General features: G+C 40.2%; 1 long non-coding RNA gene across 1 annotated transcript in view; it reads right to left on the bottom strand.

Moving 5' to 3' along the window:
• Window positions 1–25,814, bottom strand: part of LOC138689327 (uncharacterized) — a 69,634-nt gene that overhangs the window by 38,299 nt on the left and 5,521 nt on the right. The window contains exons 5-6 of the long non-coding RNA XR_011328197.1: window positions 15,420–15,497; window positions 14,450–14,624 (exon numbers count right to left, since the gene is read on the bottom strand). This is a non-coding gene — a long non-coding RNA (uncharacterized lncRNA). The remainder of the gene's footprint in view (window positions 1–14,449; window positions 14,625–15,419; window positions 15,498–25,814) is intronic.

Below are 25,814 nucleotides of genomic sequence, written 5' to 3'. Positions count from 1 at the left end.
CTTTTGGGCAGCACGCAAAACAAATGCAATGGGTTATTTACTTGTGTTCAATATTCTTTTGTTATGGAGGTCATTTTGCATTTCTTTCCAATCAGAGGGAAAGGTTCACACAAAGTCCAATCTGTGTTTAAATTACATTATCTACATGTTCACAGGCTTTTTTTCCCGTTTATGTTGTTAACTGCAGGTGTCAAAGATCCAAGGCTCTGGCATTCATCATGAGTCAGCACACAAAGAGACTAGTTTCTGAACTCAGCTGTACAGTACAAATCCAAAGTCATACTATTACCTATCTCAAAACCAAAACTTTCACGTAATAGAGAATCAACAGCCTTTGTTCACCGGTCTTTGCCAAAATCTCTTAATCTAGCAGAATTATGAGCTGGCAGAAAATAGAATAACTCCAGTGTTGTACACAAAATATCAGCTGGGGCTTAGGGCAAATATTGGTCCTAATGAAGTTAATGGCAGAATTCCCACTGATTGCAATGAGACCTGACACAGAATGTGACAACTGCACATAAACCAGAGCAGACTGGTAACGGCCTTTCAGCTCATTGTACTTCCTTGGAAACACGCAGAGGCTTTCACAAGTCCTTTTGTCCACTCCAGCAACTCAAAGGAGATTTAAAATTACCTCGAGGCTACTGCGGAGCAGTGCAGATAGAACTGATTTTTAGTTCTCTGCTGTAGAAGAAAAATAAAAAGGAAATGTTGTTTCAAGACTCTCTCAGATGAATATTTCATGAACTTTCTAGACAATTAAAATTCTAAAAATTACTAGCCATGCCAAAATCTGTTCAATTTAAAATGTTTTGAAATGCAGTTTAAAAATAAAGAAAAGCATTCTGATCATTCAGTTAAACAAAAAAGGAATTTTGAATTTAAAATCTACTAAAATATTTTTTATGACAGCTTTGCATTTTTGACATGAGCTAACTGGAACAATGCTTATAAAAGTTGTTGAAACTTCATTTCCCCAAAAATAGTTTTGCTTAAAAAAATTGTAGCTCATTTTTTTGTAGATTTGACCTTTGGATAACAGGAGGCTGGCAGAATGGGTCACAAGCAGATTCTGAACTCCTTCCCAAAAGAAGTGGCTTGTGGTGATCTAAAAACATGTCAAGACAAAACAGAAGTGGGCTTAGTAACCCTAGCTGACAAAACTGCTCCTCCTGTCGTGCACCAACTGTACCCTAAGCCGAGGGGCAGTTCAGGACTCCTGGGACAAAACAGAGATTGAAAATGGATTTGCCTTCTACCAGGCTTGTTCAATCCTTACCCCTCTACTGCACTTCCATAGAGCAATGTTCAGAATTTCCTCCTTGTCCTTTGATTTTTCTCCTAGCAAAGTAGTTTAGTACTGCGACACTGAGTCCCACCACTCTGTAGGGTTACCTAATTATGCCTACAAAAAGTGAATTTTACCTTCTTTTCCTACTGTATCTTTGCCTTTTATAGCCCGTATCAGAGGTGTTTATTCAGTGAGAAGAATAAGGTCAGGGTCTTCTATTTTTCTTTGAAGAGCGTAACAAAAAGCTATCCTGTTTTTTCTTGATTTAATTACCAGTTCTGTGAGGAAAGCTCTCACACAGGTTCTGTTACTGTTATTTTGCTTCAGTTGCTACTTGGGGCCATTGTACTGCCTGTTTTGGATATGCCTCCAGGCAGTTTTAGCCTGCTGAGATCTTTTTTTGACACCCTGAGAACTACTGATGAGTTTTCGTACCCCTGCGGCAGTGCAACCTGTCTCCCTGGCAGCTAGAAATGACGCTGCACTGGTTGGACTGCTCTCCGGTATGGTTCGTGTATTCTTTTCTTGGCATATAATTTTCAACAGGTGTAACCATGGTCTAAGAGGCCCATGGTAGCAGCCTGTAATACAGTAATTGCTTAAAGGAGCTGCTCTTTTAGAAGAAATGACGCTTGCATTGTCATGCAGGCTGCTGATCATCGCCTGGCACCTCTGCCCTCAAGGCAAGAGTCCAAACAACTTGTGAGAAGGCACTTTGCCATCTCAGCAGATGGACATGAGCATAAGCAGCTTAGGGACTATGTCTGCGTATCAAACAGAGGCATTGAGGGCATGATTTCTAGCCAAGAATGCTGCAACTGCTGTTTATCTTCTGCTTACCAACCAAGAGCTGTTTATCTTCTGCTTACCAACCAGGAGTTCAGGGAATATGTCATTGCTAATAAAGACCTGGGCTGGACTCAGTCTCAAAAGTATAAAATACGACTGTGCAAAACAAGTGGCTGGCTTGAAGCGAGCAGCAAGCCCCAAGAGGGGCAGAGGGAGTTATCAGGATGCAGTCTGCACTGGGGCTGACCAAACCGCGGGAAATGATACCTCAAAATGTTGTCATTTCATCGGATTCAGGAAAAGAGTAAGGGAAGGGTGAACGGGGAAATAACTGTTAATATATGGGTGGATTTAGATTTACTGAAAAGAAAAAGTAAAACGTGGCATAATAAAGGTATGTAGTTGAAACAGGAAAAAATTCAGGCCCAATATGAGAAAAAATCCTGATTATGAATTGCATGAATTTACAGAATAATCTCAGAAAGAAAGGCTTAGAGGCATTTTTGTTTGGCAATTGTAATACCTGAAAGAAAAAACTTCTTCAAAATAAGAAGACAATACTGTATTCACTGTGAGAAAACCCAGATGACCTAAGGGATCTTTTCCTCTCTCAGTTCCATGAGTCAGATAAGATTACGTTACGTGAGGTACAGTGGTACTACAAGTCCAATAATGCCTTTGAAAGTCTGAACTAGAATTAAGTGGTTCAGAGGCCTTGTCTGTGTACAGAAAAGAAATGAAGCAGAGGATCAGGCAATATATTGTTTAAACCATGACGTGACATGCTTCTGCTCATTGGAGACAACTGCATTATCAGATGACAGGATCATGGACATGCTGAAAATATATTGGAAATATGTTAAAACTCAATTTTGATCTTGCCACTGTTATCTGAGTTTTAGGCCAAATATTCATGAAATATCATAAAATCTGCTGCCCTCTTTTACAATTTTGGTATAAAAAATGGTTAGTAATTAGGGTAAGAAAAGAGGTCAAGCATTTGCTTTTCTGATAAAAAAGAAATTATAAATAGATAGAAGGAAAGCAAGTGAATTAAAATGCAAAACTAAAACTGAAAGGGATTCACTGCATGATACTGTACTGAAAACTTGAAATACAGCACCCTAAAAGGAAAAGCTGGCCCAAAAGGTAAAAAGCCTGACACAAAAAAATCATAAACCAGCTGATGTTCTCTCATTCGGGTCATTATCCACACACTATGAGTAAAAGGACCATGTATTTTACATGATTTTATTTCATGTATTTTTATTTACACCCATGAAGTGATCTTCATCAAGCCAAGTTTGAAAGAAATTATGCCTCTGTGGAAACTGGGATACAAGAAACTCAAGTGTTCCTCAAATCTTTACAAATACATATATTCGGACAAAAAAGTTTCTATAGATTGTGTTTCTTTTACCATGCACTGATACTAAGAAGTTAGAAATGTCTAGCCTCCTTTCTCACTGTCCTTCCTCTTTCCTGACCTCCAATATAAGAGCAAGAGCCTACAAAGGAGCAAACCTGAAGGACAAGCACAGCTCACACAAACAGATGCAGCATGTTCCAACACCCTTCTCTAATGATACAACTAGATAAATTCTATCACTTCAGACTGTTCTCCAGCCCTATCCAAAAAGACAGATGGGATTCGATTGTCATCGCCAAAATATCTTTCCACAGTTCTACCAGCTTTCAAAAACAGTGTAGTCCTGACAGCTACTTTCATTATCACCATGCTTGTATCTGTATCAATATTTGAATTTATATATGTACTCTTCTGTCAGAGGACCTTCATATATAAGAAGAAAATTTATGAGAAAATATCTTTGTTAGTATCACAAAAATGTTGCAAAGCCATCACATCCCCTTACATTGTTTCATGCGATAATGCAAATACTTGGGGATACAAAGTAAATTAGAAGAAATCTGCAGTTTTGCCCTTGTCGGTTACCATGCTCTTTTTCCTATCGTAACTATTTAAAGTCTAAATCAAAGCACAGTGAAGTTAGAATTTGCTCAATGAAATAACCTTTTATTTATCACACTTCAAGTCTCTCAGTTTTCATTCGAATATCCTGATGACCTACACAGTCACACATGAATGCCAGTTGAACTATTCAACTCATTTTCTCAGACTGCTCATACGTCTTCGCAGTGGAGCCAGAGCCCCCCAACACACCAACGAAGTCAATTAAATGGATATTCTTTGCTTATTTACAAGGTGTAGGTCAGCTATCATGTTGAAGATGACGCGTTAGCCTTACCCTCTCTGCTAGCTGGCAGAATATCTAATTTTGGGAGGGCTGGTTTGGAAGAAATGTAGAAAAAGATTGCTTTCCATCACCAATCACAAGTACAGGGTACCGTGACTGGGTTTTGTAAGGCTGGAGGATGAGCACTGGGCAGTGCCTGAAGAGTTTTAGGGAAAACAAAAACCTGAAGAAAGTAACCAGTAGTTGAACAGCAACCAGCACTAGATAGCACACAGACAATGAAAATGCATGCTGCTGAAGTACTGTTGTTTTCTTCTGGTTTACCTTTAGCTTTTTTCTTCACGATATCAAAACCAAGGCTAACAAGGAGAGTAAGCACCTGCAAGTCAGGCATTCCACAGTCAAACTTGCAAGTGTCCAGCTCTCCGAAGATCTCCAGATACCTGCCCAAGGTGCCACTGCTCCACAAGAAGTGTACAAGGAGGGTGAAGTACCTCAAAATGGGCATCCAAAGACGCTTAAAATGCATATATGGTACTAAAGCTAGACACTAGCATTATGGTTGTTCTAAAGGTAATTCAGTCCTTCTTGTCTCCAGCTTCAGGTTTTCTGTGTCCACTCTCTCACAAATTCACACACTTCCCTTCTGAGGCTTGCTCTAGCTATTCACCTCATCTTCCATTTCACCAGCCCTCCTCTACCATAACCATCCAGCCTGCCTATTTCTATCCTGCGTAAAAATTCTTGCATGCCCAAGCTCCAGCAAAAGAGGTCTTGCACACCAGCTCTCATCGGGGACTTTTATTGCCTACCTGGAGATCAAGAGAGCTAAACTCCTGCCAAACTTGCTCTAAAGAGGACTTGTATGGCCTCCCATCCCTAACTGCAGGCCCTGTGTCCTCATTCACAAAGAGTTTTCTTGGAAAATTGCCTTTTTCTTGTGTAAATTGTTTTCTCGCAGTCCAGTTTCATTGCTAACCTGACCTCACCGGGCAAGCAGAGATCTGCCAGCGGTGGTGGTGCAGCCAGTGCCCAACCAGTCACCGACCATACTCACCCAGCTGCTGCCACAAGGACAGGGCACGCCGGAGCCTTGGGTCCTCCTCATGCCGCCTTCCTCCAGAATGATTAGCCCACAGTAACTACTGTACACTTTTCACATCGTTACCGGGGAGAAGGACAGAGGGAAAAGGGAAAGGTAGAGTCAATGATCTTTCCTTGGGCCTCTTCACGCTCCTGAGACATGTATTTCAAGAATTTATTCTGTGCCGTGGGGGAAGGTGGGGGTGGAGGGGCTTTTTGAAAGCAGCTGTTTTAGGAAACACCAAGTACAAGGATGCATTTGAAATGTGACCCTGACCTACTCTGTGCTCCACATTTTGCAGGAAAATGCTTTTATCTACTGCAGATCCACAGCTTTTAGCCCTTTCCTGAAGGAAGGGGTCTGTGACCTGTCTTTGAAATAGCTAAGCAGGGACTATTCCTTTCCTTTTAAAACACAGTTGAAAGGGGAGATGATGAAACAGCATTGAATAAAATATGAATCCTTGGAGCAGAACTCAAGCTATCCATCTATCATGTGGTGCCCTACCCATGAAGCTATGTTCATACTCCTGTTATCTTACTGGCCCAGTGAACCTTGAGTTCATTTCTATACAACAATTCCGATTCAACAGGATGGCTGAAGAGCACTGCCCATGTATATACCCCACTAACCACAGGCACCTAAACTAGGCAAGAAAATGGGGCATGTGGGTCTCAACTCTTTAAGATGGGAAGGAAAGGTGATCATAATTCTTTTGCAATTACAGGCTAGTACATGTAAGCGAGATGGTAGGGTGAGGCTATCTTCCTTCTAAAGGAAAATGACATCCCCTACTGCATTTTGTCCAGTCTTTCCAGTTCATAAGGCACTTAACTAGGTGGAATCCCTTTTGAGATTTAATCACAGGATTATCTAATTACTGGACCTTGAATGTGAAGCCCGTCGAACACAAGTTATGATTTCGCTGTTATTTTAGCTTGATATCTGGACAAGGCTGAGTAAATCTGAACTCTGGCAGAAGAGGGAAAAGAAACATACTGAAGTATAATCAGTTGCAGCTACTCTCCGAAAGCCAACAGCAGTCAAAGGGTGGGCATCCAGATTGTGACATACAGAAGGAAAAGCATGAGTTCATGGCATATTTAAACTCACAGAAAAAGAGAGAACTGAAAAAGGGAAGATATATAATAAAAATGTCATGAGCAGCACAACTTTTTAGGTTTCTTATTACGTAAGTGTGGTCCAGCAAAGCAAGTACAATCTGAAGTGCGGGTTCACTAGTTAATAAGTTAAGTAAATTCTTGGTTCAAAATTCCACTGGGAACAATAGTCATTAGGCACTGTCACCTACTGTAGATGGTTATGAAGGATCTTAATAGAGGAAGAAGCTATTAAACATTTCATCTTAATAATACCTATCTGCTGTCTCATGGTCTACAAAAAGAGACGCGAGAATTTTCCATGATAAATTTATCTCATAGAAAAGGAAGAACTGCTCCTTGCTGCAGATTTTTGGCTGAATATTTTTCCACTTGTCTTTTTTGCCATTTCACTCCATACGGTCTGGGAGCATTTGCTGCCAGAGAGGAAAAATATATTATTTACTGAACCAAACCAACAGTTCATGTAGTTTTATGCCCTGTCCTTGGTGGTGGTCAATATGAGTTACCTGACACAGAATAGGATGGAAGAGGTACAAGAAATTCTAACTAAAAAATCTGAATAACAGGCTCAATAAGCAAATTCTGGCTTAAGCTTAGGATGAATATGTCCTGAAACATAATGATTTATCATCATTTCAATAGTGTATCCCATTAATATTTGTCGGTTCTTTCCAATTTTAGTTCTGATAGTTTGAAAATACTGAAGCCATTTCAACTCATATATTCATAAACAATATTTCACTCCTATACTGCATTCTCCTAGTTCACCAGCACACGAGTTAAATCAACTGAGAAACAGGCTGCTTTCCATCTGCTACCAACAAATGTGATCTAATACATTAATTATATTAAAACCCTATCTTTGAAGAATTTTTAATAAAGTGCTAGAGAAGCATTACCACCAGTTTTTCCAGTTAAACTTATTTTGGCTCACAGTCTGGTCTCATATCCCAAACCACCCTAACTACAGTCTGCATTTGAAGAGCAAGCCATTAGCTTTCTGTTTAACAGCTGTGTCTGCTTCGGTTTAGATTCCCAAAGTCAGGTGCAAATCCCTCATGTTGCCTCCCTTCTTCTTGACTGCTCTGCTCAGATAAATTTCCCCATGCCCACCACCTCTGTTATGTTTCCTAAACCATAAATGAAGCATGGATTTGTAGCATAAGCAGTAGGTCTTCATACTCGTTAGCCCAACGCAGGCAGTCACGCAAATGGTTTTTGCATCCTGTTCAACATTAGTGCGTGGGAGAACTGATTTCTCGCCCCACTTACTTCCATTCTTCTGGAATTGTGAAAGATCAGTGGCCTTGATTAGGTATTTTGTCAAATAGGTTTTGATGAGATGCGTAGCTGGAAGGTTATTTGACTAGTTCTGCATCTGTGCTCTCCAGCAGAAACAGCTCATCAGCTTAGCTCACATATTGCTGCAGAAAGAGCAGGATGAAATGTCATGAGGCAATATTGGATTATATGCGAGGTTTCCTGACCTAATTCACTCTCATTTTTCCTTCTTCCCCCCCGTCCTCCCTCCCCAGTGCAGTATGCTTCAGTAAACCTAATATCTGACTTTCATAACTATTTTGAAAAATATAAATACCTCTTCTGGGAAGCACTATGAAAAGTCACTGCATCACAAGCCCTACAAAGAGATGCAGAAAAAAACCTTTCATTAAAAGTGCATTAGGTGCTAAATGAATCTACAAAACCATACTCAAGAGACCCATATATTGCCCGTATGGGGAATAAGATATATAAAGTTTGTGGCTGGCAATCTGTTATTTAAATGGAACATTAATGTAATAGAAGGTATCTGCTTGTATCAGCAAGACTACCACCACAAACTTTACAGAGTAATCTCTTGCTGTTAATAGCATTTCACAGGAATCACCGCAGACAGCACAGAAAACATATCCACTGTAGCAATATACAGCAATATCCAGTGGATAGTCCTTTGTCTTCAACGTATTTAATGCAAAATTCGAGAGAGCATTATTTAAAAAGGTCAGCACTTGAATTTGATGCTGGGTCTCTGATCCCCAAAATATGAGGGTAGGGTACCAATCGGATCCAGATTTTCCATTTTATCTACAAAGATTTGAGAACACACCAACACTGAAATCTGGTACTAGGTATATAAAGAAGGAAGAAATGTTCTCAGGCATGCAGTGTGGTTTCTCCCCCTTATGTTAATGATATGAAACTTAAGTTATACTTAATGGATTCACATGTGTAAATTCAATTGAAGTTTCCGAGCCAAATCCTTAACTGAAGTAACTCAGATATAGTTCAGACTTAAAAAACACCAAACTAACAGTATGAACTACCAGGGAGTAAAAACAATCACAGTAAGAAGGAACAAATTACTTAACTATGTCATTTAGACTTCATCAATGAATGGTGGATAGGGGCTTTTCTGACCACCCTGAAGTTGGAATTCCGTTCTATTTTTCCTGTCTCCATATTCCAGTACAAGTCTGTGGACACTTCACACTTAAAAATCACTGTGAGTCATAACACAGACATTCCCCTTCCTTTCTCACCGACAGGATGTAAATTATACATTCTGAGCATGTTCAAGCCAATGAAAAAGAGGAGAGGAACTCTCCATAAAGTAATTAGAATATTTATTTAGGTACTTAGGTACATAGTCTCTTTATTTGCTTAAATAGCAGCAGAAAAAATATATCTTTAATTCAGTAAGTATATTTTATATACTCATAAGTGTATATATCTTTAACTTTAAAATATATTTTAATATAATAAGTACCTAAATAATATTTATTTAGGTACTTAGAATATTTATTTAGGTATTTAGCTTCATCACGTTATAAAACTTGGACCTATCAACCCTACCAGCAGGACAGTATCCCACTGGAAACCACAAAACAAATGGTTCTCAATCTTTCCTTGTGAAGCTCTTCTTTGCATAGAAAAATCAAACATATTTGTCATTAGTTTGAGATAGAATCTTGGAGTTCATATGGGATAAAAGCAAAATGAATTAAAGTCCTTGAGGAAATTAATATTTTTTTCTTAGAAGTAGAGAGAAGCTGGTGAGGGCCACGAGAGACAGGGAGCTCCCCAAAAGCACTGACATCTGGGCTGTCCCCTCTGCTCGCCTTTCCCCATTACCTAGCTGTTTTGCCATTTCTGCACGCTGACTTTTATAAATCCATTTTTTAGGTAAATACTAGATCCAAGGACCAGGTGACAGGATTTATAAACTTATCTTTGGGTTGTGAACTCATCGAGCCCTCTGAGTATGAAAAGGTAGGAATTATGTAAGTTAGTACTGCAGCAACAGAAATCCCCTCAAAAATCTACCCTCAATGTCTCAGTTCTGTGTTGCCTGAAGAAGGGCACGGGTCAGGTTATTCTACAGAACAAAACATAATAAAAACAATAATTTTTTTTTGCCATGTAAATCACCACTGCCTGAGACAAGAAGCAAATTGTAACCTCTAATTGCAGGTTGTCAGAACCAAGTACTTTTCCCAGCTCTGTATAATGTGGAACAGTAGTGACAAACTGATCCCACATCTGAAAACATGGCTTACTGTCTCCTTTTTCTGACTTTGAAAAGACTCAAAAGCCTTTCTCTTATTAATAGGGCATACTTTTTTAGACGTACAAACTACATATTTGTCCAGAATATGTCTAGATTAGATTTCAGGGCAGCCATAAATCTACATTAGAAAACACCTTGGCAAGCAGCTAAGGGTTGATTGTACAAAATGCTTCCGAGTAATACTTAGCAGATTATGCTGCAAATTTTTTAAAGGCTAAAATCAAATCTAATCTAATCAAAAACAATTCAGCCAAACTTCCTGGAGGAAAGGATAGGCAGGTGGTCCACTTACATGACATCTTTATTTTTTCTAGGATTTTCAGAAATATGGATGTACCGTAGAGACACTTGTACTCCAAAGCCACTGAGTGCTTGGAAAAGCCATTTATAGTAAAATTTTAATAAGCACATTGATGACTTAGGAACCTAAATTCCCTTTTTGAAAGTGAGGTAGGCACTGACAAGCTTAACTCTTCTAAAAATATAAGTGACTCAACACCATAATTACCCAATTCTCACGCACATAACCAATGTGAATTAAGCTTTTTATCTTTTAAGGAACAGAATTATTGCAAATGGCAACTATTTTTCTGCTGATATTCAAGCAAATAAAGAGACTATGTATGCGTTCTACAGACTCTATTTTTATGTCTGAATCTGAAATTATTTCATCTTGGAGGTAAGGGTAATTTTTTTCCATCTTGCAATTTGAGCGAGATCACTTCCATAGCTGTGGGCAATTTGTAGCAGACTTCTCAAAGAGCATCAAAACCAAACCCGAAAATAAAAATGCTTATTATGAAAATGTTTATATTTAGAATGGGGGCAAATATTTTAAATAGTTATTTCCACAGGAATGGATTGCCAGAAAAGGAGGCAGGTGGCAACACATGTGTTTGCACCTCTTGCTAGCTGGGAAAAAGAACGGCAATTTTAATTTCTTTCTAGAGACCCATTCTAGTAGTCTGCCAAAATCTTAGCGCAGAAGCCCCACTCTGCCAAAATCCTAGCGCAGAAGCCCCGCTCCCCTTCTGCCAGGTAAGTGCACCCAAACCCGTGTTTCCTTCCCTTGCCATGCTGTGTGATAAATGGTCCAACTTGCTGCTTCCCCAGCCTCAACATGGAGCCTCCTGCTGGGGACTTGCCTTTCAATTTTGCTTTTTCCTTGCATTCAGAAATATCTTCAGTGCCTTATTATTAGCCATCAGCTAAGTAGTTAAAAAAAAAATTCCCCGGACATTTTCTAACATTCAGCAGCAATCTGCTGGGTTTTGGAGCAGATGATAACCTATTGGAGCACAGACTTTCCTTTTTCTTAATTTTTGTACAGTGCTTTGCACAATAGGGGCCCAATTATATTAATGGTCCTTTGCCTCTAAAGTATGTAACTTGAAAGGGTCATTTCGGAGACTTAGGCATTTCCATCTGTGCCAAGCCTCTAACAACCTATTATTCTGAAAAAAAAATGCCCTAAAGCACAACAACATTTAAGGATCTAGCAGATCACTAAGGAACTATTTGAGACAATAATATATCAACTCACAAACCCCAATCTGGTTCTATGAATTCACATTTTGTTTCCAGACAATATCAGATACCTTGTCTAGAACAGGCACAGGACTGCACTCATCTAACCTGTTGACCATAACCTCTTCCTATTTCATGTATGTCCTGGTTTTAGCTGGGATAGAGTTAATTTTCTTCTTAGTAGCTGGTACAGTGTGTTTTGGATTTAGTGTGAGAATAATGTTGATAACACACTGATGTTTTAGTTGTTGCTAACTAGTGCTTAGCATAAGTCAAGGATTTTTCAGTGTCCCATGCTCTGGCAGCAAGCAGGTGTACAAGAAGCTGGGAGGGAGCAGGGCCAGGACAGCTGACCCGAATGAGCCCAGGGGATATTCCATACCACAGGACATCATGCCCAGTGTATAAACTGGGGGGAGTTGGCCGGGAGGGGCGGATCGCTGCTGGGGCATCGGTCAGCAGGTGGTGAACAATTGCATTGTGCATCACTTGTCTTGGGTTTTATTTTTGTTGTTGTTATATTCCTTTTCATTACAGTTATTATGTTTTATTTTACTTTAGTTATTTAGTTTAGTTATTAAACCGAGTTGTACTTCTTTTTTTTCAATTCTTCTCCCCATCCCACTAGGAGAGGGCAGGAGTGAGGAAGCAGCTGTGTGGTGCTTAGTTGCTGGCTGGGGTTAAACCAGCACTGTCCTTTTTGGCACCCAACGTGGAGTGAACCCACAACCTTGGGATTAAGAGTCCCACGTTCCATCAACTGAGCTAGCCAGGCCACCGGAAAACATCAGAAAAACCAACAGATAGACAAGGCTGCTAAGATTGAAGTGGCTTAGGTAGATCTGCATTGGCAACATAAGGGTGAATTATTTATGGCTCGGTGGCCCATGACATCTCAGGCCATCAGAGAAGAGATGCAACATATAGATGGGCTCGTGATCAAGGGGTAGACCTGACCATGGACACTATCACACAGGTTATCCACGAATGTGAAACATGCGCTGCAATCAAACAAGCCAAGCGGTTAAAGCCCCTGTGGTATGGAGGGCGATGGCTGAAATATAAATATGGGGAGGCCTGGCAGATTGACTATATCACACTCCTACAAACCCGCCAAGGCAAGTGCCATGTGCTTAAAATGATGGAAGCAACCACCGGATGGCTGGAAAGACATCCCGTGCCCCATGCCACCACCCGAAACGCTGTCCTGGGCTTGAAAAACAAGTCTTATGGCAACATGGCACCCCAGAAAGAATCGAGTCAAGATGACAGGACTATACAACATACATTGTGATAAAGTAACACCAGTATTCGTACCTGAATTCGGAAGATGGAAACTTAGGACACAATGCTTGCGAACTCAGCAGGATCACTCAAAGCGCTAAGGCACTCAGGCTTAAAAATACACAGTAAGGGATCTTAAACTTGTAAATAAATGTTATTGAAGAATACTCCTGAGAGCAAGTGTGGAAAAAAATGGTTGTCAATAGTATATTTTAAATCAATGAGCTGTTGTAGTATTGGAACTCAGTGATGCTTGTGCCCTTTCTGACATGACAGTGTTTGCCGCGCTTGCTTTGCCTGATCAGAGCCTGTAATCTTTGTTGTTGCTATATTTCAAGTTGCTGATGAAACAGCCTGAGGAAGACTGGAAATACCTCTTTGAAATGCACAGCAGGATTTCTCAAAAATGAACCAACAAGACGTTCAGAAAACTCTGCCGCAGAACCAAAAGCAAGAGAAAACTATGCACATTACAAGCATAAAGATATTCTGACATCTGGGAAATGCTCAGATGGGATTAAAATGGAGGGCAAATAATTGCCTAAAAAAAAAAAAAATCAAGTATGGACAAGAGACCATGCACAGATGTAAGATTCCCCCAACTAAAAGTAACTATTTGTCCTCTATTGTTTTTTCCCCGCTCATGTGTATCCAGCTTCTACAATGGCAGAAGGACAACTAACCACGATTCTTTGCCATGGTCTACATTACGAGATATAGGACTCACTTTAAATTCTTTCAGTTGCAGAAAATAACTTGTTGAAAGTAGACAGCAAAATTTTTCTGTCTCAGATGAAAGGCTGGAGATTGGGGGAACAGAAATTGATGATGATCTCAAACTGATGATTTCATGGTAAGGAGACAAATAGGAAGTCTTCTGTAGCACCGTGCTACCAGAAAATTAGGACATTCTTTCTCACAAGGTTTTGTTGATATTTTATTTTCGGTGACATCTCTGAGAGTAGCCTATGTGCAAAAGATGGAGCACTGCACTACAAAACCTGTCATGAAAAGCAATCCCAACCAATGCTGATTTCATTTAAAGGTAACAACATAGGAAAAAATTGAGCAGAAAACCGACACTCTCCTTTGCTATAAGTGGAACCTTCTTGCCAAGAAGAGCGCTCTAGACATTTTTTTTCCCCTCTTCCTGCTTTTGTTACACCTGTAAAAGAAGATGACTGCCAGCATGCAGCAATCAGTACTACTTTGTAAAACAGATCATAAAACAAACCTGGTTGCGATAGCAGATAGCTGGAACCAATGATGGAGGGGCTTTCCTCCAGCACTGCGTATAGATTGTCATAAAATATTTGAAAATGAAGCCTTAATATGTTTTACTTATTTTTTTATTTACTTACACAGAAGTTTAAAGTGTCAAGCCTTGTGACCCCCATCAAGAAAAACTTCAATAAAACAGGAAAAGAACTGGTACCTCCTGAGTGATGCACATCACTAGTAGGTAAATTACAGCTTAGCACCTCAGAGTGGTATTGTGCAAAGGCAATACATTGCCAATGCCATCTATAGACAAACGGAATTACAAAGCAGCCAGGACAGTACCTGCAACACCCTTCTCTCGAACGGCTGGTCATTACCCAGGGATGTAGCTCGCTTGGCACGCAGATACCTGTGAGCTCTCTGCAGCAGAGACCATCATGTTCTTCTGTGTATTTTTATTATGCAACACTGAGCAGAAGGCAGTCTCACTTCACGACTGAGGCTCTGGGATTCTCTGCTGCAAATATAAACAAACAAGCGCACCAAACAGCATCGCACGCAGCTCTGACATTTTTGACAGCCTCTTCTGGAGATAGAGCCTGCTCTCTACATGACGGTCAACGTTCACTCTTTCTAAACATTTCCCTTCGTAGTCTGAGAAACGTGGCAAGATTAGAGGGTTTCTACTGGAATTAGAATTATTCATCATCCTTGAGCCACCTCGGGCCTTTAAAGTATTTTAAACCAAAAGGAAGCGTTTTGTTTTACACTACAAAGCCAACCCTACCCTCACCACACTAACAATCTCAAAAGCGACCTTCCATCTAACGCTCACCACGTACGGGCTAACGTTAAATGCTAGCCGCCCCAAACTTGCCCAAACCTAAACACCGAGCAGCATTTCACTCCGGCCGGACACCCGCCTTCCCGATGGCAACCACCGGCGCAGGGCAGCGCAGCGCCGCGCAAGCCACCGCGCAGCGGGCTGGGGCCAGCGCACCGTGGGGCAGCGTTGGGATGACCGGCGGCTCAGTGTGAAAAAAACCAAGCCAACCCCCCCCCAAAAAAATCCCCAAGAGTCCCTCTTACTGAGGCTTACCTACTGTAAAAATAGTTTGAACTTTATCGGTGTGTATTTTGAAAGATACCTATTTTTACTTCATATATGCGCAATTTCATCTGTTTGCGCGCGCTCCGTGATTTCCAAAGAGTCACTCGCCAAAACAGCTTGCCTGGCACCATGCTTGTGACAGCAGATGCCCATGCTAACCACGACAGAGAATCCGTGAGGGAGAGCGACCTCCACCCCTACCTGACAGATCCGGGTTAGCATCCAGACTCTGCCCATGCTCATGCAGATGGATCGCGTTTTCTTGCTCGAATTTCTGGCCTGCGAAGAGAGGATTTTAAGTAATGCCTGCTTTATCTGCAGGGGTGCATAAGGACCCAGTCCCGTTGCCCCAGCCAGGAGCAGGGCAGCTGGGGGGCACGAGGGCAGCCCCAGCCCCGGGCATCGGGCACCTTCCTGGGCACGGGGATGGGCTGAGGTCGGGTTGGGACATCAGCCAGGTTTATCTCGGTGGGGCCCACGGCCAAGCAGGGCAGGGCTGTGGGGAGGTGGGCAGGGGCAGGCAGGGCTGGTGGTACCCTCAGGGTCCTGGCAAGTTTGTCTTCTGGGTTCTCCTGCCTCAACATTCCACCCAAGTCTCCGGTTTCTCTTCTTTTCTGCATTTATAAAGGGAAAGGAAAGGAACGGAAGCGCACCCATCTGGACACGGCTGGGCTCTGATGCACCACGGAGGGCAGGTCTGCATCACGGCTGGTTCTTGATTATTAAACCTGATGGATAAAGACTACTAGGTCTCCTTGCCTGCCTAGTATGCAAATTGAATACTTTCCTATACCATCCAAAAAGAGCTTAAAGAAACCCTGAAGTAGATTAAGCAGCTAAGAAAAGGAACATTTCCTAAATTTAGCAGATGGAGCAAATAAAATAGTTTTAAAAAATATGAATAAGACTCTTAAAGCAGCCACGTAGGTCCTTAACTGTACCATTTCTAGGCTGCTCTGGCACCTAACCAAAGCCCAGAAATTAACGTCTTGCAATCAGAAATTTTTAGCACTTGTTATCTCATGTCACAAATTTATATCGAAAACACATATTTTAGTAGTCATGCTTAAAGCTGCCATTTTGCTTCCACTGCAGATACAAACTCTTTTTTAAAATATGAAAAAATAAGAGCATGATTATATGGAGTAAGTATGCAGTTGGGACTTCAGAAATAGTCCCTTAATTAGTTTCCTTAAGATGATATCAAGTACCTAAGAAATAACACAATAAAATAGAAATTTAAGTCACTGGAAGGTTTGAGTTCTGGCAGGACTACTTTCACTTATTATAAAAAGAACAGAACAAATTTCCCAAAATGTTTAATGTCAGTACTCGCAGTTCTCCTTTCACAACAGCAGGAGAAAAAAAATTGTTTAATGCCCAGAAATGACATCTGTGAAAAAAATCTGTGCTAAAAAGGATGAAAAGAACATCGAGTACAATTTATTCACAGAAATGCCCTTAATAGACTAAATTTATACCATAAAACCCCTTTTCTACCCAGTTTGTGTAATAAAGAAAATTATGTTATTGATACTAGTGTTAAACCAGCTTTGTGTGGTACAGTAAAGCAGACTCATGCTATGCTAAGCAGATGGACACATTTCTGCTACGTCCTAGGGACCCTATCAGTTAGCCACCCGAGAAAGTCTTACCAGCACATTCATCCCCGTCATCTAACTTTCATTTAAGGGCATGACTAAAATCAGTAAGTGAGATTTAAAAGCTTGAGAAAACAACCAGATCACCAGAACGCTCTTTTGTTATATAGCCCATCTCAGATAGCCCTCGCCACAGATTTGAAACTGGTGCTGCAGGCAGAGAGCAACAGAGTGAATTCAGGTAGCAGCCATCTTCCCAGCACAGCTCTTGAAATTTCACTTGAGGAGGCACACAGTGGAGTCAACCAAATTAACATTTTCACCATTATTGACACTACAAGATTTATTACTCCCTGTTCAATTTGAAAAGATTCCCTGGGGAAATTTTTAAGGGGTGCTTGCTTTATTAGTTGTTATTGAGTTGGACCATTTGACAGCTTGTGGGGAATGTCTGAATAACAAAATCCTTGCTAGAAAGAGATCAACAGACCCCTGGTGACTGATACAGATGACAGTGATTTGATTTTAGCATGACGCATTTAGTTTCCATTGTTAAAAGAATATAGCAGATTAATTCATCGAATGAATAGTAACTATATGAACAGTATACACAAAGGAGTCCAACTAGGGCTGTGGTAGAACCTGGAGCCCTACAGTGCACGCAGCTCTCGCTCCCCCAGTAAGCAATAAATTTCCATGAGATTACTATATAGAGCTGGATTACTGTGGGGAGGAAGCACTAGGGCTGAACCCTACAACTTCTACACTTGATATTCACAGAGTCACTCCATTAATTTATTACAGTGGCTGTGAAGTGGGGAGAGAAGGAAAGATGGGAGAGGAAGATTTCTATCATCTTAAAGCTCACGAATAACTTTCTTCCAGCATAAATGTAAAGAAACCATGAAACATTCTTTTATAAGCAGGATTTTGAAACAATAGAAGAGCTCCGGCAAATACAAACACAGGGTATGAGAGTCACGCAGTTACGCAGTTTAAGAGGTATTCGTGGTATTAAAATACAAAACACAAGGTTAGCTAATGAGTAACAAAACAGAAGGTTAAGCACTGATAAGACTGGAACTATTTTTGTCTGAGGGATTATGAGATAAACAGAGAGAGTCTAGGAAGGTGGAGACAGAAAAGACCATAAGTTTAATGAATTCACCCAGACACCAGAGCATTTCTAGAACTACGCACAAAGACACCAGCTTCCTCTAATATGCTGATAAGAACTTTTAGAAAAGCAGGAGTGCATCAAGTTTACATGATTACATCACCGGCATCGTTTGCTAATTGCCATTACCCGTAAGTCCTTCATTTTAGATTTAGTCAGTAGTCGAAAGTTCTATTGCTGCTCTCAAAATGGCTTTCACTTTCCAGAGAAAGCGTTGGTGAATATTCCTTTTATACCAAGAAACAGTAGGTAGTGGAGGGACATAATGTACTCAGAGATGGTTGAAATCAACTTATCTGAAGCTTAAACTAAAAGCTGAAGGTTTTTTAAAAGGACTTAAAATATGTCCTTAAAAAAATGTCTCAAGAAGTCTGAGGTGTTTCAATTCCAGATGAAGTCTCTGCTGGATGGGCAGCAGCTATACGTATTCTAGACTGAGAACTGCACTAAGATACCTTTCTACCATGGTTCCAAAAATGCCCTAGACTCAAGTATTTCTTTTCCACCCCCTCGTCCCCCAACAAATGTATACTTGTGGCGACCTGGTTGATCATCCCTACAATTCCAACCTGCAACCACAGAGAGCCTGAAAAATTACCATGTGAAGGAAGTAAAGGGGTTTTATTCAGTCTGTGAGCATTTGGGGGCATATCAGATCTGAATTGTCTAATCCTAGAGTTCACCCGAGGCTTAAAGCAAATCGATCATTAACCCCACATCTGTGCTACATACTGGGCTTTGGCAAAAAGGTATGCCAGGCAAATACTCAGATTATACAAACCAAAGGAAGCCTGGAATCCGTTTCTCCAAGCACACCACAATTACTCAGCAGGAACAGCATTTGTCCCACTGTTTTTCTACCCGTCTATACTTTGCTGTGTACAGCTACTGTAATTACACTTAACCCTCTCTGTGTTACATATGCTAATGTAATTTTCTGTACTGTGTTTGAGCCATCCATAATTCACTCCGGCCTTTCTAACAGAAAGCTTTATGCCTGTGGGGCTGGAACACACAGTTGATTTTCCAATATGCCCAATGAATGCCCAAACTGGTGGATTACAGTCAGTTTCCTTAACCTTGACTCTGTCATCAACAAGACTATAGAACAAAACAATTCTAGTATCAAGAGATTCCATGGGGTAGGAGATGTTCACAAGGAATAGCTCTAACTCACCATTTCTGGTGATCTGGCATTTCTCCATTGCCAGGTTAATATCCTTGTCATTGACCTACACAATTACCTTGTGCTAATTTTCTCTTGTTTTGGACAGAACGAGAGAAATCCTTTTTATAGAACAAAAAGAGTCTCAAGAATAGTAAACTTCTTTCTAAAAGCATCAACTTCAAGTGATTAACATTACCTGTTGAAAATGAACGTTGGACCTCAGTTTGAATAATACGTCTGTTGTTCCAGGTCTGAGACCAAAAAAGTCAGTGACTATGAATCTCTAAATGGTGGCTAAAATAGACAGAAAAATTATTGCCGGGTGTTCCCCAAATGACAGCTTTTGCACATCTTCCTAACTAGTCTGCTTACAGGAGGAGCAATTCAAAGGAGCTCTGTGAGGTACTGCAATGCAATTCCATCCCTTATGCACTGCTATACGCTGTGAAAGCCAGAGACAAGGCACGAATACTTCTTGAAAAGCATTTAACAATGAAGGAAAGGAAGAATACACTTCCTCACATTAAACCAAATCAAAATACCATGTTCAAGAACCTAGCCACAGATGACTAAACCTAGCAAATTGGATGATCATATTATGGTGAGCTACAGCCATGGGTATCATACGGCAAGAAGTATCCTGCAACCAAGGAGCAGCACGTAAGATCAGCCTCACTGAAAGAATGATTGATTGCAAGCAAAGAAGAAAGAAATTACATAGGATAGCTTTTTCTGGGGACAGTATTCTTCTTTGTCCTCTTTAAACCCAAGACAAAGCCTCTGGGAATGTAAGATGCTAATTTAAAAGAAATGAAAATTATTTCTTACTTGTCATATCAAACCCTTATACAAGAGCATTTCCATTCACTGTGTAATATCTGTAATGCCTGTAATGCCTAAAGATCTTCTCAGTTATACTTGTTTTCTGATTGATTCTCCTCATCTAAGAGATACATTGCTATCTAAAAATTAATGGTTCTGATAAGCCTTTTCTCTTTTTCAATGACATTATAACAGTAACTAAAAATCTTGAGCCATTAACTTTAGTGCAAATTTTGTCTGAAAATGGACAAACTAAACATTTCAGGATTAGGTCCACAGAATTACACCATCATTAGATTCAAATAGCTAAATAGTTATTCACCGTGAATGATATTGTAACACTTCCAAAGGAACCGCGCTGGGAACAAAGGACGACAGCATCAGCAACAGCCCATACTAGTCTGATGCTGAAACTTTTTATATATTCAAATGCTAAATGTCAAATAAGTGCAGACAACGAGACAGGGATGCATTCAAAGGTGACATAAAATACTTGCTGCTCCCCAAGGATAACTGCTGGACACCTGGAGACTACTGTGACAGCACCTATCCCCTGAACCAGCAATCTCTGTTCCAGACAGCAGGAAATCTAGCTTTGCTAGGAAGGAAAAGGGAGAGTATGTGGCTGTGAAGGAAAAGCAGAAGGCCAGCCATGGAAGCTGCAAAAATCCTGTACTGTTGCCATACCCTCATTGCCTTCTTAAGGGAAAAGCATAGAAACTCCAAGAAGAGGAAAAGATATCCTGAGCTGGCTGGGAAGAGAATGATAAATGAACCTGAGGGTAGGAGGGAAGGCTGATTAGGAGAGGAATGGAAGAAAGAGGGATATCAAAATCAAGAGGAAAGGGAAGGGATCTGGAGGTGGATGGGAAGAGCTAGGTAGCACCAGCGGGACAAGAAGAGAGAACAGAGATGGAGAACGCAAAGGCTCTGGGAAGTTTAGTTACATGCCACAGGAATCCTTGGTAAAAAAAAAGTTTGGGAATCTCTGATATAAAACACTGTACACGATACTGCAGTAAACCTACATGAATTATTATTCAGATTACACATAATTTTCACTCTGTGTAGAAGTGTGAGGCTGTAACAGGAAACGAACAAAATAAGAGCTGCAAAGTGTGAAACAAAGTAGAGGGGAGAACTTGCTTTTCTTGGGTTATGTTTTTTACATACAGATAGGAAAATGTTTTCGTCCTGAAATATTAAGAAAAACAATGAAAAAAAAAAAAAGAGAAAGTCTCCATTAAAAAAGAGCACCTTCTGGATTAATATCTTGTCCTGTGGTTTGCCTTACCTGTTGCTTTTCCTTCTCCCAACCACACTTCCAACATCTAAATCTTTATTTTAGATGTATATGCCTAATGACCCCTAGCTATTGAGTATACCTGTCACATATAAGAATCAACACCCTGCCAACTCTGGTATCTAAGTCTCACCCAGGCTCTGTACTGGGAGATATCTCTAGATGCCTCTTGCCATCAGAAAAAGCCCTTACTTCTAGTCATGTCCACAACACAGCAGGCCAACTGGAAGGTGGAGTGGAAGTGAAGCTCCTAAAGGACAAGGCTGACTAAACCACATCAAAGCAGTGCCTTTTGAATTCGCAAGAGTGAAAAATTAGGAAAGAATTAGCAGGAGAATAGGTTAACTTTTTACAGCTGGGAGCCATTAAATTGTACATGAGGTAGTTCAAGTTTTAGGATAACCTAGATAGGTACAAGGTGGGAGAAATCAAGGTACAAACTTAGGTAGGAGAGAAAAACTAATCTAAAGTCAGGTTACTCTGGCAGGAGTTAAATACAACGCTATTATGAACCGTAACACTAAGGCAATAGTGAATCCCCTGCCTCCTTGTGATTCCTGCTGGTTACTTTGCATTTTGAAACAGCAAAACGTGGCTCCAGCCAAGCCTTTTGTTTGGATTTGGCTCAGATATGTCTACGCCCCGCTGAACCAACTGATTTCACTGCGAATTGATAGTAGCTTGAAACCTATCACTGGAAATTATTTGTTGTACAAAGCCAAGCTCACTTGGCCAAGTTCACAACAGGTATAATAAAACTCAGGAAAGTCTCTGGCACATTTTTCATACAACTCACCCAGGACTCTATTTCCTGACATAGCCCTTCTCTGCTAGCTAAGCAACTTCTGAGATGTATAGTGTAAAAACATGGAGCAATGTTCCTCTTGTAAATACTTTTATCATTGAAACTTGAGTTGATAGATTATCACTGGACTGTTTCAATCAAAAATAATGATGAGTAGTGACAAGGGGAACTGTTCTGGAAAAGCAGTTGGTGACAATACTTATGCCATCACTATCTGGGCCTGGTTTTTATCTGAATTAAAATCAGCGGTGAAAGGGTCAGTGTTAGGAATCCACACAGGGAAAGTTTCAAATCTGGCTTCTCATATAGTTTGCAGTCATGGTGATTGCACGCGATGCACCACATAATCACAATGTGTTTCAGAGTTTCTTGTGAGAGAAAAGCAATAGAAAGAATCACATCATTCTATGTCCCAGCTCTAAAAACAATGAATGACACCAACAAGAAAAAATGAGTAAAAGCTTATGGGCAACATGTGAAATGGCTTTCTCAAAAAGTAAAAGAAAGACTCCTGAAGCAGCATGGGACACTGACCATATTTCAGGAAAGGACTGTATAAAAAGTTGCTGGTCTTTGGAGGAGGAAGCTCTCTTATATGATTTAGCAAGATGTACCATAGTAAAAGAATACTAATAATCAATTCTCCACTGTCTGATAACACCGCTAAAAAGATTAGTGTTAAGAAAGGGTGATTAAAGCAAGTGCTGCAACTGCTGTTGACCCTGACAACTTACGCAGTTGTGCTGAATTAGAGAATACGAGCCCCAATCTAGCAGCAAAGCATGATCTTGAAAATTAATTCAGAACAAAGATTATCAGATGTCTGGTTAAAAAGCATTATAACAGCAGCAGAAGAAGAGATTTTAAACATGAGTTCTGGGGCATGCAGATAGAAAAACAACGATGGACTCTTAGACCGTTAGCATTTCTTAAGGGCTGTGGTATGGAGGTGCTAAGCCATAAGCAGACAGTCAGACATATTATTTAAAAATAGCGTGGATGCTCAGAGGTGCAAGGTAAAGAGAAATGCTCTGCCTGTTTCAGCTTTCATTTGAGCATGACAGGAAACGTGTGGGAAACGTGTAGGATATCAATTTTACAAACAGAAACGGAGGGATGAAGCTTAATAACTTCATTACTTTGTGCAAGTACAAAGGAAATGAAGAAAAAAGCTGCAGCAGGCCAAGGCAAGGTTAGCCGATACAGATGGTGCCTCACTGGGTAATGATTGATAAGATCAGCGATTACTGACAGTTTTAAAAAATGTCATTCTATTTTAATTCTCAGTATGTCAGACCCAGGAAAATTAAATCACATCAGAAGCCACAGACCTATTACTGAAAGGCCAATTTTTATGAAACTTTTCCTGAACAATTTTAACAGAGAGATTAACTAAAGCCTACTCCATTAACTTGAGTCAGACAAGTTTTAGGAGAACATCAGGTAAAAATGGACTAAGAACTGTTGTACTTGCAGATACTGCACAAGGCTTTGCTTGTATTTCCAAAGATTGCTTGGAAATCAAAAGAGTAAATGACCTTGATATTCATAGTAGTAATATCATTCAAGACTTCTCTCGAAACATGCAGATGTGCTTTGAACTGAAAAATGAAGGAGCATCACTTGTCTTAATTAATCTAGGGATGGATCAGGAAAGCCGGTGTTACCCCACCTATGTAAAGTCGCATTCGCTCCTCTACTGGACCCGTTAGAACCGATGGGGCAGGTGTGAGGCAATTCGGAGTCAGACCACTACACTTGCAAATCCTGATGCTGCAGCTTCTTCAGTAACCCATGGAAGGCCATGAAGGAAAATATTATGATCACTGAGTCCTTGTGCAATTGACTGGTTTTAAAAGCCAGGCCAAAAAGTGCTGTGTGTTTTATACCAGCTCATTTCTTGATTCATGCACAATTCAAAATTGTGAAGCAGGGACTATGCCTCTGAAAAGCTGAGTATGATTGTGCTGGAAAACTGTGAGAAAATTGAGGACCAAGTTTGATCCAAGAAAAGGAAAAGTTATCCTAGACTTAAAGGTCTAGCTTGAAAAAAAACCAACAGGAGTTCTTGAAAAATAGACCTACTAATATATTTGCAGTACCAGGGTTTATGTACCAGATCACACAAATATCACTTTCTCTCCTTTACAATACAGAGGGCTATCAACGAATGTCTGTGTGTTCATCTTTTGTGTTTGATGATAACAACAAGCCCAGTAATTTCAAGCATTTGACAGGTATGCTAATACCAGCCATCTTAGCAGACTGACTTACTGAAGATCTAACTTAAAGGGAATCATCCAAAACTATATATTGTGTGCTCATTAATATGAGAAGTAATGAATTCAACAATCAGGAAAAATCTTCACAATTAATGCAGTAAGACTTGAGGATTTCCAAAATGATCCAATTAGTAATTACTGGATAAGTAACTACCACGCTATCTTTTTGCCTCTTTTCGTATTTGAACTGAAGTGTGAAACAGTAGAACTTTTAAAATGAGGGAAACAAGAAACGACAAAGGAGACTCTTCCTCATATATTATGCACTTGAATGGATATCCAAGAGGCACAACTAGTTTGTCTTCTGATAAACAATACAATTTACAATTCATAAGAAGAACTATATTATAGACAATAGCAACGATCTCAAGAAAAGAGATTTGACTTTTATTTGAGATGGCATAGCTCCTCTTAGGAATGCAGTGGTTTGACAGGAAAGGAAAATTAACATTCTGAGAGGCAGCCACCGAAAAAGGGTTCAAATGGCAGATTTGCTCTACAGAAATTACAGAATTATGTGCTGGCCTATTTGTGTTACACTTTGCCTTTCCTACCTGAAGCCAGAGGTAAACAGCAGAAAAAGAAATCGCATTGTAAGCACTGTTAGGCCTCTTTGAAACCAGATGAAACAAAGCAGCACCTTGCATTTTGCGGGCTTTTATCTATTCCCCTGAAATTTTAAATATACTTCCCAGCCATTGAACATTTTAATTTGATATTGCATTTTTCTTATTTATTGCTTCTATTCTTTTTCACTCTGTTCCTCACAGGCTCCGCTTTTTCTTGTTCAGAATGTGTACACGAATTATTATCCGATGTTGATTTCACTCTACTATTCATATTTGCCTTACTTTTAAAGTACTGGGTTTTAGAGACATCTTTTCTGCTTAAGTTTGTCACTTTATTTTTTGCCCGATTCTTCTGATTCTGTTTGATGTGGCTGAGGGTGCCCGTGCGTTTCATGGCTCCTGCTCCTCCTGGATACTTATCCTGTTCGCAGAGCTCACCCAAGTGATCTGTATGCCCAGGCCGAGCTGCCCTGACAACTTTGCACAAGGGTTCCCCTGGGTGGGGAGATAAACGCTACGTTATTCAGACAGGATCCGGGGTAGGGATGCATGAGGGCTAGAGACTGGGGAAAGGCTGGAAACCATACGGTCACTGCATCTCACCAGGTAGGAATACCTTGCCTTACTAATACGCATATTGAAGGACTTCTATTTTTCTAGAATTTTTGACAAATATAATTTTTATACACTTTGTAATAAAGAATGTAATCAAGGACAGTTAAAAATGTGCATATCCGAGAGATGCACAAGTCATTAAAAGGCGTGTACAAAAATTGTGGTTAGCACAAATTTATATGTGAGGACACATAATATGATTTGTGTATATCTCATACACAACTGCAATTTTTGTTCTCTTGTAATTTTATGGC

This window comes from Haliaeetus albicilla, chromosome 16, assembly GCF_947461875.1.
Source record: "Haliaeetus albicilla chromosome 16, bHalAlb1.1, whole genome shotgun sequence".
NCBI classification, from domain to species: Eukaryota; Metazoa; Chordata; class Aves; order Accipitriformes; family Accipitridae; genus Haliaeetus; species Haliaeetus albicilla.
Note: the sequence above shows the minus strand (reverse complement) of the source record. Positions and strands in the feature narration are given on the sequence as shown.